Consider the following 15,495-nt stretch of genomic DNA (forward strand, 5'->3'; position numbering starts at 1 on the left):
TTGAACTTGAAGGTATAATCACTACCCAAGAAAAGGTATTATGATCTAAGACAATAAAGGAATACATCATCAAATGGAAGAGGTTTGGAGAGGAATATTTGTCTTGGGAATTAGAATGTTTTGTGCATCAACACCCGGGCCTACCTATGATTTGAGGACAAAGCATCTTAAGGGGAAGGCAATGTTATGAACTTAAAGTCATAATAGTTAAATAAATATTAAAATATTATTTAAATAAATAAATTGTTAATTATAATCAATTAATTAGCAAATAATTAGTTAAATAAAGAGACATCAGTTCCCAATAGACATGTCTTTCTGAATAGGCATGGCCAGTCAACTCCTATTTAAGGAGCACTGCATCAGCCTTGTAAGCATCATTCAAATTATATCGATTAATAATAAATATATTACATTCAGAAATCTAGTGTATTATTATTGTTTATAGCAATTTAATTTCTAACATTGGAATGATCATTATCGTATAGTCAATTGAGTAGAGTTATTGGTGTGCATCTATTTAAGGCACACAAACCTTGACTTTAACCTTATGAAATCAATCTAATTTGGCATATTCCTACACAACATAAATTTATATGTGAAAATAAATTTTAATTATGATTAAAAAAGTACTCTCAAAGTTGAATCATTCAATTTGGCCTTGAAATGAAGGTTGGGTGTGAATTTTGTGAAATAGGGAAAAATTTCCTTGTTTCACTAAAATTCACACCCATACTTCATATTTTGTCCAATTGATTGATTCAAAATGTAGACTGTTTATTTAATTATTTTAGACACTTTTGAATTATTATATGGTTACTTTGACCCTTAAATATTTTTTCTTCAGATTCCATACAATATTCCAAGTTTTTCTTCAACTTGCATTATGTGAAAGTTGTGTATAGGTTTCTCTTAATATTGTTCTTGGGAACAAAAATTGGTTTTTTAATTCAAAAATAGTTCAAAATCGTCACAACCTCTTTACATTAATTTTAAATTCTGGTTGGTTTTGTGATTGCAAGGCTATTACAAAAAATATATGCAATGGAAAATGATGACTAGTGCTAATGAATCTCATAACTCAATATTTGTAATCACACTCTCAACAACTCAACACTCTAGTTTTTACACTCTCAAACCTTGTTCACATTCTCAAGAAATAAGCACGCAATGCAAAATAAAACTACTCTATCACACTATCACTCTTATTAAGAATAGAAGAGCATTTCTGGAAACCATTCTCTCAACAAATGTTGAAACCCACATTCAAATGAAATGAACAGACCATCAAAATATAATAGAAATTAAATAAATTTAACTCTAATAGAGGGACCAGTCCAGGACCTATGTTGTTACACAATATAATGATTAGAATTTTGCAATCATTAAAACATGAACAAGACTAATAATAACAATAACACTATACATCACACAAGCTAGTCAACATAAAGGTATGGTGCCACCAATGATCGAGATTGCATTAATGAAACATACAAGATTACAATGCTAGTGCTCTTCCCCTCTATTATTATATATTTGTTTCTATATGTCTATCTCGTGTGGGAAAATAATAAACCTCTTTATAATTTCAAATTGCAATGATAAGATCATTATGAGAATCTCTCGATTCTCATGAGTTAATTTCAAATTTAACTCTAACAGAGGGACCGGTCCAGGACCTATGTTGTTACACAAAATAATGGTTAGAATTTTGCAATCATTAAAGCATGAACAAGACTAATAATAACAATAACACTATACAACACACAAGCTATTCAACAGAAAGGTATGGTGCCACCAATGATCGAGATTGCATTAATGAAACATACAAGATTACAATGCTAGTGTTCTTCCCCTCTATTATTATCTATTTGTTTCTATATGTCTATCTTGTGTGGGAAAAGAGTAAACCTCTTTATAATTTCAAATTGAAATGATAAGGTCATCATGAGAATCTCTCAATTCTCATGTCATATAATTTGATAATACACATTAACGATTTGATAAAAATTTCCATGATTGGAAAAAGTTGTAACAATTTCTCCAAATTACAATAATTATCAATGGAAAATCCTAATTGTTTCAACTGTCTTTCCTAGAAACTTCTCCTTTGATAGTCGAACTATATTTTGACAATATGATTTCCAAATTGATGTCCGTAACTAATTGAAGGAGGTCAGCATGTTTAAAATACATCTTCATTTGTAACAATAATGCTTAGTGATTCCTTGTCCTATCCTTGACAAGGAAAAACTGGAAAATGTAATCGTGCAACAACAGTTGAATAGACCACAAACCCTGTAACAACCTAGTTGTCATTTTATCAGAAAATTAGATTAAAATAGTAGTTCTCATGCCAAATTACAAGTAGAATTGTATCATAAGGATTACATATAAAAATAGACATATTGAGGTTGATAATGGTTGTTACAATGGCAGAGTATGTTCTTGAGAATTAAAAAAGGTAACTAAAAGGTAGAAAATGAGTGCAAAAAGATGTCAATTTCACATCCCAATATCTCCCCCCAACTTAAGTATTTGCATGTTTTCAAGTCCTAAAATATACATGCTACTCTACTTCAACTATTGGTTCTTATGTAACAACAACATATTCAGTATGTTCTTGTGGAACAATGGTTTAGAGTTATTCATCTTTCTCTCCAGCTTGAATTACAACCGAAATGGTGGTTGGCCTTTCATAACTTGTTTCCTCCAGCACTTCCTTACATCCATCGCATAATCTAATTGGCATTACTTCCGGAACTTCTTCTAGGGTTTCTTATCCATTTTTCTTTCGAGACTAAAGCTTCCCTTCAACCATGGTAAGTTGTTTCATTAAATTCTCATTTTCCTCCTTAAATTTATTAATTTGTTGAATAAGGAGGACAATTTCATAATTACGTGGTAATGAGGAAAATTCTTGTTCCTTTTTAAGCTCCTCATTTTTTTGTTGTTGCTTGAGTTCCTTTGATTAAGGTTGAACAACATGAACTTCAGGTGTCGAGGTATGTTCTCTTACAAATTCTTCTTCTTTCTCTTCATTTTTTGTCCCTTAGACTCCTTCGGTTCTATTTTATAAATACATTCCTTAGATATTGGTGTAGTTGATGATGTAACAATTACACACACTCTCTTCTTGGAATTATTTCCACCCAATCGATTCTTCAATTTAATCTTTTTCACCACAATTTGTGCAAGAGTGTATTTTTTAGATGATTTCTTAGATTCCCCAATCATTTTTGTTTTACGAACCCCTGTTTTCGGTGACACTAATCTAGGTGGACCTATTTAAATAGTCTTTTTTCATGCCCTTCTTCTTGAATAGTGCTTCCATGATAACTATCTTCATATTTTCCACTAGATATACCCACAAGTTCTTTAGTGCATGCTATTTTTCCTTTAGCGGATGTACTAGCATACATTCTTATGGAACTCCATCTCTTAGGGTTTCTACAAAGGGGTCTAGGAGGTGTAACTACTCTTCTTTGTCTAGAAAGTGTAGTTGCTCTACTTTGTCTAGGAGGTGTAACTTATTTATCTTCTGGTGTTGTTTTAGAACTTACCTATTTTTCTTCACTTTCTGGCTTCTTACATTTCCTGTTTTTCACTGTAATTTTTACAGGAGTATATTTTTCAAATACTTCCTTAGATCCCCTAGGAATTTCTGTTTCAGGAACTCCTACTTCAAGTGACACTATTCCAGGTGCCCCTATTTCAATAGTCTTTTCCTCAGTCCCTCCTACCTCAATAAGTCATCCATGGTAACTATCCTTATATTGTTCAACGAATATATCCAAAAGTTCTTTAATGCATGCTCTTTTTCATTTAGTGGATGTACCAACAAATGTTCTTATGTAACTCCATCTCATAGGGTTTCTACGGAGGGGTCTGGGAGGTGTAGCCGCTATTTTTTTCTAGGAAATGTGGTTGCTCTACTTTGTTTGGGAGGTGTAATTGTTCTATCTTCTAGTGTTGTTTCAACACTTACATCCTATTCTTCACTTTCTTATTTAATTTTATCTTTTTACACCGTAGTTTGTACAAAAATATATATTTTTAGATACTTTATTAGATTCCAAAAAAAATTGTATTTTAGGAACCCCTACTTCAGCTAACACTATTCTAGGGGCCCTTGTTTTAGTAGTCTCTGCCTTAGGCTCTTTTTTGTCAATAGGGAATCCATGATAGTTATCCTCAAATTTTCCACTACATATACTGTTATGAAACAATCTCATACAAAAAGATATAAAAGATAGCTCAAAGACTTCAAAATCAACCTCTTCAAGGCGGCAACCTCCTTTACATTACACAAATGAACAACTCTGGGATGATACAAATGACCAGACCTCCTTTCTATATATAGGAGTCTAAGGGGTCCGAATACAATCAGATCCTACATAACAATAATATTGTAGGGGCACAACAATAACAATAGTTGGCTTCTATGGGGCATAATAATAACAACATGAGGACTATATGGGCACAATAATACAATAGGGGGGTTGCACTAATAAAAATAAGGGGTTACACTAGTAGTATAGGGACCTAAAATGCCCCTTTCCTTAAAAAAAAATTGTTCCTAATAATTGAGTAGTTCTGGATGCTTCTGTATAAAATTCTCATCCTCCCATGTGGAATCTTCAGCAGGTAAGTTCTTCCCCTTGATGAGATACTTTGAAATTGATTGATTTCATAGCTGTTGATTTCTTCATTTTGTGACTGCTTCAGGTTCCAATATGATTTTTCCTTCCGCGTTAATTTCTAGCCATATTTTTTGAACTGGGATCTTCTCACCTATAACTTTCTTTAAGCATGAATCAGGGAAAACTAGGTGCACTCGGGAAGATGCAGTAAGCTCCAATTTGTACTCCATAGTACCAATATTTTGTAACACCTTGTACGAACCATAATACTTTGGTGATAATTTATTATCCTTATTAGCTTGCTTGAGGGACATTTGTTTTTATAGTTGTAGTCGTAGAAATACCCGGCCACCTACATCAAAAATTCTTTGGCTGCGATGTTGATCTGCCTATTGTTTCATTCTATTCTATGCCAAAGTTAGGTTATCCTTTAAGAGTTTGAGAACTTCTTGTTGATGCTTGATGTGATCCTCCACTACTTGAAACTTAGAATTTTCTTTTAAAGATGATGTGATGGACGATGGATGATATCCATAAAGTGCCATAAATGGGGTCATTTTTGTTGCAGTATGGAAGGAAGTGTTATACCACCATTCATCCAGAGGAAACAACTTGACCCATTGTATCTATTTATCAGATACAAAGTAACAAAGATATCCTTCCAAACATTTCTTCACTATTGCAGTTTTCCCATCAGATTCAGGATGATAAGATGAGCTTTGAGCTAATTGAGTACCTAAATATTCCACCTCTTCTACTCCAAAGAAACAGTTGGAGATTTTTGCATATAATTGTTTCCCCTCCACTAGTTTGAGCACCTTGTCAATATGTTGAACATGATCCTTCCAAGATTTGATGTAGATTAGTATATCATCAAAATATAGGAACACAAATTTTCTAAGGGTTTGAAAATTGAATTCATCAAACCTTGAAATGTAGAAGGTGCATTGGTAAGGCCAAAAGGAATGACCAAGAATTCATAATGACCCTCATGAGTTCTAAATGTTGTTTTTGAAATTTCTTCAATCTTCATTCTGATTTGATGATATCTTGAACGAAGATCCAACTTGGTGAAGTAAATTGCTCCATGTAACTCATCCAGTAATTCATCAATGATAGGAATGGGAAATTTATCTTTAATACTAATCTTGTTGAGCTCCCTATAATATAGACACATGCTCCATGATCCATCCTTCTTGTGTATCAATACCACTGGAGAAGAGAAATAAATTTGACTATGTTGAATTATACCAACCTCTAGCATTTCTACAACATACGTTCAATTTCACTCTTTTGGACATATGGATATATGTTAAGTCCCGATGTTTGGGGGAAGACTTCCTGGAATCAAATGAATAGCATGATCATGATCATGAATAGGTGGGAGGCCTTTGGGAGTCTCAAATACCTTGGAATTATTGTCCAAAACGTTTTGGAGATTTGGAGAAATAGATAATTTCGATGTGGGTACCTCTAGTGAACATACTTATGCAATTTCACCTCGTTGTTATTTCTTTAGAAGCTTTTTCATGATTTTAGAGCTGATCATCTTTCCAAATTTCCCTGTGACACCCCTTAATTCAACCTCCTTTCCTTCCTGAAAAAAATTCAAGAAAAGTTCTTGAAAATTAAAAGCTATCGTACCCAAAGATTGTATCCATTGAAATCCTAGTACAACATCTGCACCACCCATTGGAATGGAAAGCATTGGATTATTCAAGACATATTCTCCCATGGACAACTTGATATTATGGCACTTTCCAGAGAAATTTATGGTTCCTCCATTTTCAACCATTACTTGACATTCTGGTGCTCGATAAAGGAAGCAATCCAATTCCTTGGCTATCTTATAATGAATAAAATTATGGGTACTACCCAAATCAATCAACATTGTTACCTTTTTCTTCTTTATATGCCATTCTATCTTGAGAGTTTAAGGAGTGGTAATTCTTGTCAATGCATTACAAGATATGGTCAGATTCATTTCTTCTTTCTCTGGGATTGGTTCCTGGTGTATATCCTCTTCTTTTTATGTTTCTTGTTCCTTTTCTTTCTCCTCTTCCCCATCTATGTAAATTAATTTCTTCTCAACACACTTATGACCTTTAGTGTATTTTCTATCACATTTGTAACAAATACCTTTTTCTATTTTTTCTTCCAATTTTTGTGGTCTCAACCTTGTAGGTGATGAAAGGCTAGGAGTAACAACACTTCCATCTTTATAGTTATGAGTGGTAGGCTTCCTTGTTGCTATAATTGTTCTTTCAATTTTTCTTGCCAACCTGTATGCCTTCTCTAATGAGTCAAGTTCCCAAAAGTGAACCTCATGTTGAATGTTATCCTTCAAAGTCTCTATGAAGACATCAATCCTTTGCTTCTATGGAATATCATTTAACCTTATATTCAATTTTTGGAAGTCCTCAATGTGCTCTGCCATTGAACCCTTTTGTTTGAGATATATCAATTTGCTAAAGAAGTTGTTTCTCTTTGTATCCTCATAATGTGCTATCATTTGTTCTGTGAAAATTGACCAGGTGAGAAGTGCTTTATGAGAAAAAATCCCTTTATACCATAAAAATTGATTCAGTTCTAAATATTAAGATGCAGTACGTACCTTTTGTAACAGTTACACATCATGTAGATCAAAATATTTCTCCATCTGTAGCATCCATGTTATGGGATCCTTGCCATCAAACATCCTCATATTGATCTTTGGAATATGGTGGGTATTGAATCCAATTTTAGATTCTATGAAATCGTGATAAGCATTTATTTTTTTCTCATCGTGAGTTTCCTTTACTACCTTTTCGTTATTAGGAGTTCTTTCTTGTAGCAGCTTTGTCCCACTTTCCTTCAAACCTTTCATGTATTTCTTCAAATATTCCATGCCTTTCTTAAAATATGCTTCCCTACCATCGATATTAGCTTCCATGGCACATATAAAACTATTTATCTTAGCTACGATTTCATTCTTCAAATCATCCATCCAATTTTTCTTACTAGGTGTTTCTATTTTCTTGAATCGAGTCATTCTTTTTCTTGCTTTTAGTAGCTTAATCATGAATCTATTGTATCTCTGAAATTTCGGATCTCCAAGGTTTGAACTTGCATCTTGTAGTATCTCTCTACGTCCTCTTTCCAATGCCACCAGTCTGATCGAAATTGGATTCTCCAAGAAAGAGTTGTGCCTAATCTCCCAAGATGACCTGATTATATACATTTTCAGTAGAGAAAATGTGTACGAAGTGTCACATGTCACTTTTTTGACCTTTGGACCTAAAAACAGTACATAGAAAATTAAATTCCATCCTAGTTTTGTAACTTCTTACGAAATTTCAATATGATGCTCAGAAAGAAAGTTATGACGATTTTTCCAAGGTCACCTGTTTGTGATGTGATTCAGGTACCTGCAGAAACCCTAAATGTATTGGACCGTATCTCCAAACATATAGAGAAACAAGATCGGAAATTCAGGCCCATGCTTTATCACGATTTCTTCTCAAATGGGTTTTAATTTCAGAGTTTGAACCTTTGTAGAGAAAAACATATAGTGAAAATTCCATTATGACTTCTTTGAGATGGAATTACAGAGCTTGCAAAAACACTAACTTCCTTAGATCATATCTACAAAAATATAGCGACACAATATTTGAAATTAGGATTCAAGGTTCAGAAATATTTCAGATCAACTAGGTTTGTTTTTTCACTTCTGAAACTTCATAGAGAAAAATTTATAGCAAAAATGACACGACGACCTATTTGGAGCAACGAAACCCTATAATCCAAACCTCTAACACCAAATTTTATGAAACCAACTCACACAAGAAGATAGAAAAGATAGCTCAACGATTTCAAATCAGCCTCTTTGAGGGGGAAACCTCCTTTACATTACACAAATGATCAATTCTCAGATGATACAAATGGAAAGGCCTCCTTTCTATATATAGGAGTCTAAGGGGTCCCAATACAATCAAATCCTACATAACAATAATATTGTAGGGGCACAACAATAACAATGTGGGCTTCTATGGGAAATAATAATAACAACATGGGGACTATATGGGAAAAATAATACAATAGGGGGGTTGCAGTAATAACAATAAGGGGTTAAACTAGCAGTATAGGGACCTAACATATATCCACATGTTCTTTGGTGCATGCTCTTTTTCCTTTAGTATACGTACCAACATACTTTCTTATGGAACTCAGTCTCTTACTCCTTCTATAGTGGGGGTATAGGAGGTGTAACTACTCTTCTTTGTCTAGGAACTGTAGCTGATATAATTTTTCTGGGAGGTGTAACTACTCTATCTTCTGGTGATGTTTCAGCACTTACCTCTTGTTCTTCACTTTCCAACTTCTTCAATTTCCTATTTTTCAGTGCAGTTCATACATGAGTTGATTTTTTATATACTTCCTTAGATTCCTCTGGCATTTCTATTTCAGGAACCCCTACTTCAGTTGACACTATTCCAAGTGCCCCTGTTTCAACAGTCCTTGCCTTAGGCCCTTCTTCCTCAATATGGTATCCATGATAACTATCCTTAGAATGTCCACTAAATATATCCATATGTTCCTTGCATGTTATTTTTCCTAAACAGATGTTCTAGTAGACGTTCTTATGGAACTCCATCTCTTACTATTTCTATGATGGGGTCTAGGAGGTGTAACCGCTCTTATTCTTCTAGGAATTCTAGATGATCTACTTTTTATGGTAGGTGTAATTTCTCTATCTTCTGGTGTTGTTTCAACACTTACCTCCTATTCTTCACTTCCACTTTCACTTTCCTCTATTTCAGTGGCTGGTGCATGTGACTTTTCCAATAAATCAGTCCATGTGCTTCCTTGTTGTTGCAGTGAATGAATTATGATTAACTTGATGAGTCCATGGTTCGTTAAGAAACTCTTTCGATTTTTTATATATGCACCGCCTCTTCCATATGTTGTAAATATTTTAGAAAATAATAGGGAAAATTTAGTAGCTATTGATTACGAAGATGTGCCAATAACTTAAAATTATAATTGAATACTATCACAAAATGTCCCTAACAATTAATGAAATTTTAAATAAAGAAATCCTCATCATCGAAAGGATGAGAAAAGGATTTTCTATCAATAACTCTCCCATTTTCCTTACTTCATCTCCTCATTGTAAAATGTTGCCCTAGTTTTTGGAACTGTTATTTTCCTATAAAACGAGTGAGCCCTTGTCTGAGGTAAGCCTATCACCATAGAAACTATATCCTCTGTAACAAAATTTTGAATCTTCTAACCTATGAATGCTGCTCCTATAGATCCTATGTGAGTTCCATATAAATATATTCATTTAAACCCTACAACTTCTTAAAGTAGACTATCCACGTTGCATTCCTAAATATTTCTAGGGATTTTGGATGATGTAGCAACACATAAATGGAGTTTGGTTGATGATGAATCGTCGCTACTCCCATGGTTATTTCATATACTGTTATTGCTCAGAAGGTTATTATAGGGTGACACTTGATCAATACAGACACTTGGGTACAGAATATCTACCAAATGGAATTTTGCAATGGGTAGGGAATAATTAAGGTTACCCTTTAAATGAATTTAGGATTTAAATGATAAATGACAACTACTAGGAATAATTTCCATGTAGACACATTTATTTTCACAAATGACAACAAGAGTAAGGGTGGAAATGGGTAATTACTGATTTAGGATATGTTTATTGTGCATTCTCTAGATGGTAATTACCAAATTTGGCTTACTGTACACTCCTCTTCCTAACTTAATTACAAAAGTCATCATTAGCATATGTAAAAGAAAACATTATATCCAATGCTATCACAAGGAAAAAATATTATATTACAAAGGAAGCTAAAAGGGAAGCTAAAATGGATGCAAAAAAATGCCATAATTAGGAGAATAATACAATGCTACATAAGAAGCTACATCAAGAGCTAAAGGAGAGGCTAAACTAGGTGCTAAACCTAGGACTAAATAGTGTTGACTTTAGCATCAACTATCTGTGATTGAGATTAAAAATGCCAAAATTAGCACAAACCCAATAAATAACGCCGATGTTTTCAAAAAGGTGGAGAAAAATACACTAAAATATTTAGTGGAAGCAAAAAAGGTAGCTACATGTTATAGACATTTTTGTGCCTTACAGCATGAAGCATGAAATGTCCATAATCTAAGGGATCCAAAGTCCCTAAACATGTTGTTCCTACCCCTAGAGGAACAAGGTCAGCAAACCACAACACTGAATATCAGTTCTCCACCTGAAAACACTCAAAAACAAGCTAATTCTGGATCATGTCAACTGCTCCACTGAGCATCTGCGCTGAATGTCAACTACTCCACTGTGTACCTGCGCTGAATGTCAACTGCAAAGAAGGCTACCTGCGCTGGGTGAGTTTGGCCAAGTGGCACAGTCATTCCTCAAGGTGTCAATGCCCAGGAAGCTTCCAAAATGACACTTGGATCAGGGAATTCGACTTGTGATGAGTAAGAGGGTCTAGATCTCCAAGTGGAAGAAAGAACCTCCAAGTGGACTCAAGAACTGAAGAATAACTGAAGTGGGAGAGGACACTAGTCAGCTTCATGCCAGCCTCAAGCTGACTCATCCTTTCTCCAAAACTCCTATATATAGAGCTCTCTCATGAGGTCTAGGGAGGCTGGAATCTTGTGAATGTAAGGAAGTGTTGTTGGTTTGAGTATAGAACTATTGGGTGATTTGCTTGAAGGAGGTGAAGAGGAGATTTCTTTCTGCTGGGAGGTGATGCTGGATTGGGCCTTTTATGGTTGTATCACTTCCTGAACTTTACTTCTTCCATTAATAAAGCATTTGATGTTCTTCTATATGCATGTGTCTCAATAGTGTATTGTTATACTTGTGTATTTGATTTATCCTAATCCTTGAATCAATTATGAATGTATGCTTCTTGTAGTTTCCCTCTCTTGCCATTTTGCAGGATCTTGGTGTAGCTGGGCCAGTGAAAGAGCAAGGAGCTGGGAGCAAGCAGCAAAGAGAGAAGATTGGATCAATCATTAGCGGAAGACATCGGTTAGTGGATCTCTTTCTCCCCTCTCTTACATCTCATAAAGAAGTAATCTCGAATAGCTTTGCTTTGATTGTTGCTGAGGTACTATCACCCTTAGAGTGGGATAGGGTCATTCCGTATTGGATACTTTTCCCAACAACAAATTGGCGACTCCGCTGGGGATCGTATCTTGTTGGTTGTTTGTGTTTTTGCTATTCATTTCATAAACACAGGGAGTACTGAATCGAACTGCATTTGGATCTTTCAAATGCAAAGTAGAGGGCAGCTACTCTAGCTCAGTTTCTGGGCAAGTTTATGATTTGAAGAGCTGATCCACAAAGACTCTGAACAGCTCTTAGTGATAGCTTTTCATCCTCCTTTTCATCCCTTAGTGTGTACTTGATTGATAGCCTCTGATTTGGCCAAAAACTGTGAATTTTTGAGCAATCTGTGACCCGGAAACTGAGAAAAACGAAAGTTTATCTCTTCACTGCAGGCACTGTTAAGGCAGTCTGCATTTCAGCGTAGTTCCCGAAGGGGCTACCCACGCTGAATGTCAAACTGACAGTGTACTACCTGCGCTGAACCAGTTTTGCTTTGTGCTACTGGAGTTCCCTACTGTTTGTTGCCCTATTTTCATACCTGTTTTTGCAGCCTGTTATCAGTCAATGTACCTATCTGAAACCACCTTTCCTTGCCACTATTCCCCCTCGGTTGTATAAAGAAACTGTATTTGTTCTTTGTGTATTTCTTATATCATTTGCGGTTTCCCATAACGAAAGTGAACTAGTCTTGATGTGGCCTCTTAGATCTAGACCTGTGATAAGTGTCGTTTTGATCTTAAGAGTTAGTTTGTTTGTTGTTCATAGTTGATTGAGCTTTTGCTTTCGTCATATGGTTTGAATTTATATATTTCTAGTGTCGAAACAAGTAAATCTTAAGGTGTCTTTTGATTTTGGACAAGCTTGTTTGCTTTCACTTGAAATTGAATTCGAAATTATACAACAGCTTTCTTTCATATTACATCAACATTAAGAAAGAGAAAAGAAATACATGCATTGTACATTGTGCATTTTGACAGCTTGCATGTTGATTTAGGAAAAAGTGCATTAGTGTGTGCTCTATGATCTGTGTGAAAAGATGATGTCTTTCTTTTCCCTCAGTAGTTAAGATTTTCAAAGTTGAAAGATTGAAAAGCTTGCTTATCATCTTAGACTGCATTTAGGAAGTTGTATTATACATCTCGTGGTGATCCATAAAGGCAAATTGCTAAACAAGATCAACCTTAAAATAAATTGAATTTACATAACAACGCATTGAAACATAACGCAAACACATAGAGGTCTAAGCTAGAGACGTGTTCTGGCGTCGTTAAACGTGATATCTTAGCGTTGAGTGGTTGGGTGATTCCTCCACGGTGAAGCAATAAGTATCAATACGGACTTGTGCTCCCACGTACCGTCGCGTATATATTGGGAGACCCCTATAGGAATAAAGCCTTTATCCATAGGAAACCGTGTCGGCCGCCCTACTGATCGCAATGCAGTGAACACAACATTCACGAAGATCGACCACCCGTACCGTAAAACGTATTCTGTGGTTTTGCGAAAAGTTTGGCACACCCTCTGCCTAGATCTCCAGAGTAGTTTCTTTTGGCCTTTTTCAAACTCTATAACTGAAAAAGTCCATCCGAGCATTTGTCACTTCGGGCTCGTTAAAACATCGAAGGAGACTAGAGTCATCTTTAGCTTTTTCTCGACTCTTAAAAAGTGAAAAAGCAAGTTGTGTCTAAAGCGTCGTTATAAAATTTATTTTAAACGGAACATAATCACCTCCTATTCCTGCGTTGATCTTTAGGTTGAGAACATGGAACGCCCCAACCAAGGAATTCCACATGATGGAAATCCTAGTCCTTTCTCCTCTTGGGGAGAAGTTGGTGCGCCCCACATGGCCACATTGTCGCTTCCAGGACTGACAATTGGCCTACCAATTTGGCTATTCTCAACCAATATAGTTCAGAACACCATGGTTCCTGAACAGTCGAGTCAACAGTTAGATCATTCTAGAGCTTCCCACCAGCCTTCTACTTCCTATAACTCTTCCTCCAATCCTTCATCTTCGCAAGGTAGAGCCGGCAAAAGCCAAGCTCCCATGGAGAAGAAGGAGAAGAAGAAGAAAGAGAAGAAGAAGAAGGAGCCTAAGGCGACTGGGGGCAAGCAAAAGACATCTGACAAAAATCCACACACAGCACAGACCGGGCCTAAATCGCCATGTGTCATATGTAGAGGAGACCACTTCCATAGAGATTGTCCCTGTATTCCCCGGATACTAAGGGACTGGTCCCCTCGTTTGCACAATTCGGGAGCATCAACCTCTGATAGCCATGTTGAATGCTTACCGTCAACCAGCGAAAGTGAAGCTTCAAGACAAAGAGGGGGATCAAGATCCCCCTGCAGACTGTGTGAAGGTGATCACGCCATCCACCGTTGTCCCTTCTTAGACGAAGCGAAGAGAGTTTTGGAAGATCGTCCGGTTTCACCGTTAAGACTTCCTCCTGGATACAAAAAACTCATGCCAAGTCCTTCGTTGGTTGAAAATACAGCTGGCCCGCTCAAGTGGTCAGCTGAAGTGTCAGTCATTGAAAATGAACCTACTGAATCTAGACCGGACGAAAGTCCAAAGGTCAAAATGGCAGTTGACCCGGTTCCGCCTTCAGAGGTTTCATCTTCAAATGACACCGTCAATGAAGATTCATCTTCAAATGACACCCTCACTGAAGAGAATAAGGATGACACCATCCAGATTCTTTTCATCAACACCAAATCTAATGAGCATCAGGGCAATGCACCCATTCCTTTATCGTAGGAAGGAACATCGTCAGGGTCATATCCGGCCGTGTATTCGGTCCCACCACCAAGCAACCTGGTTGTGTCCTTTGATTGGAACCAACTAGGCAGACCCCGGTTGCCAGCCAGTGTACCATTCAGAATCATAGTCCAAATTTATAGAATGGTAATGGCTGGCACTATCATTGATGAAGGGGCATCTGTGAGTATCCTTTCCTCTATTGCTTGGAAAGCACTGGGTTCCCCGGCGCTTTTACCTGAGATAAGAAATCTCTCAGGTTTTGATAAAGGAACCAGTCGACCATTAGGGATCCTCCCCAATGTGCCTGTTACATTGAAAGGGAAGACCGTTCAAATGAACGTGATGGTCGTTCAAGGACCCTTGGATTATAACCTACTCCTTGGACGAGACTATATATATTGCATGGGAGCTATAGTCTCCTCACTCTTTAGAGTAATGTGTTTTCCACACGAAGGAAGAATGGTCAAGCTCGTAGACCAACTTTCATTTCCGGGATCACGCATCGCAAATAGTCAAATACCAACCCTGAATGGTCTATTCAATCAAGAAATGTCTCCACCCCCAGTCCTCCTTCCGATGAGTGCGAGTGATTCGGAAAGATGGGACTGGAACCCAGGGGGCATGCATCCTGGTCTGCTTCGGGCAGAGGAAACCTTGGGTATAAGGTAGAATTTCCGCGAGAGAATATGACTAGTCCGTACCCCATCCGTGGATGGAAGAGGGGTTGTTCTAGAATAGGATTCTTTTGTCAAGGTTACTTGTTTGACAAAGGTCATTCACCATTGTCTACTTCGGTAGATAGTGTCGAGGAAATGTTTTGTTTGAAAGATTAACGAAACAATCTTTGGGTAACCAAAAAGAGGCAAGCCTCCCTCAATAACACCAATGGTTTATCTTTGAGTAGTGTTCTTCTCTTGTCGCAAGTAGCTGCTCTCTTGTCGCAAGTAGCTGTTCTC

Source organism: Pinus tabuliformis, chromosome 2_2, assembly GCF_031772625.1.
Source record: "Pinus tabuliformis cultivar Carrire ecotype Pingquan chromosome 2_2, CPIR1, whole genome shotgun sequence".
Classification (NCBI taxonomy): Eukaryota; Viridiplantae; Streptophyta; class Pinopsida; order Pinales; family Pinaceae; genus Pinus; species Pinus tabuliformis.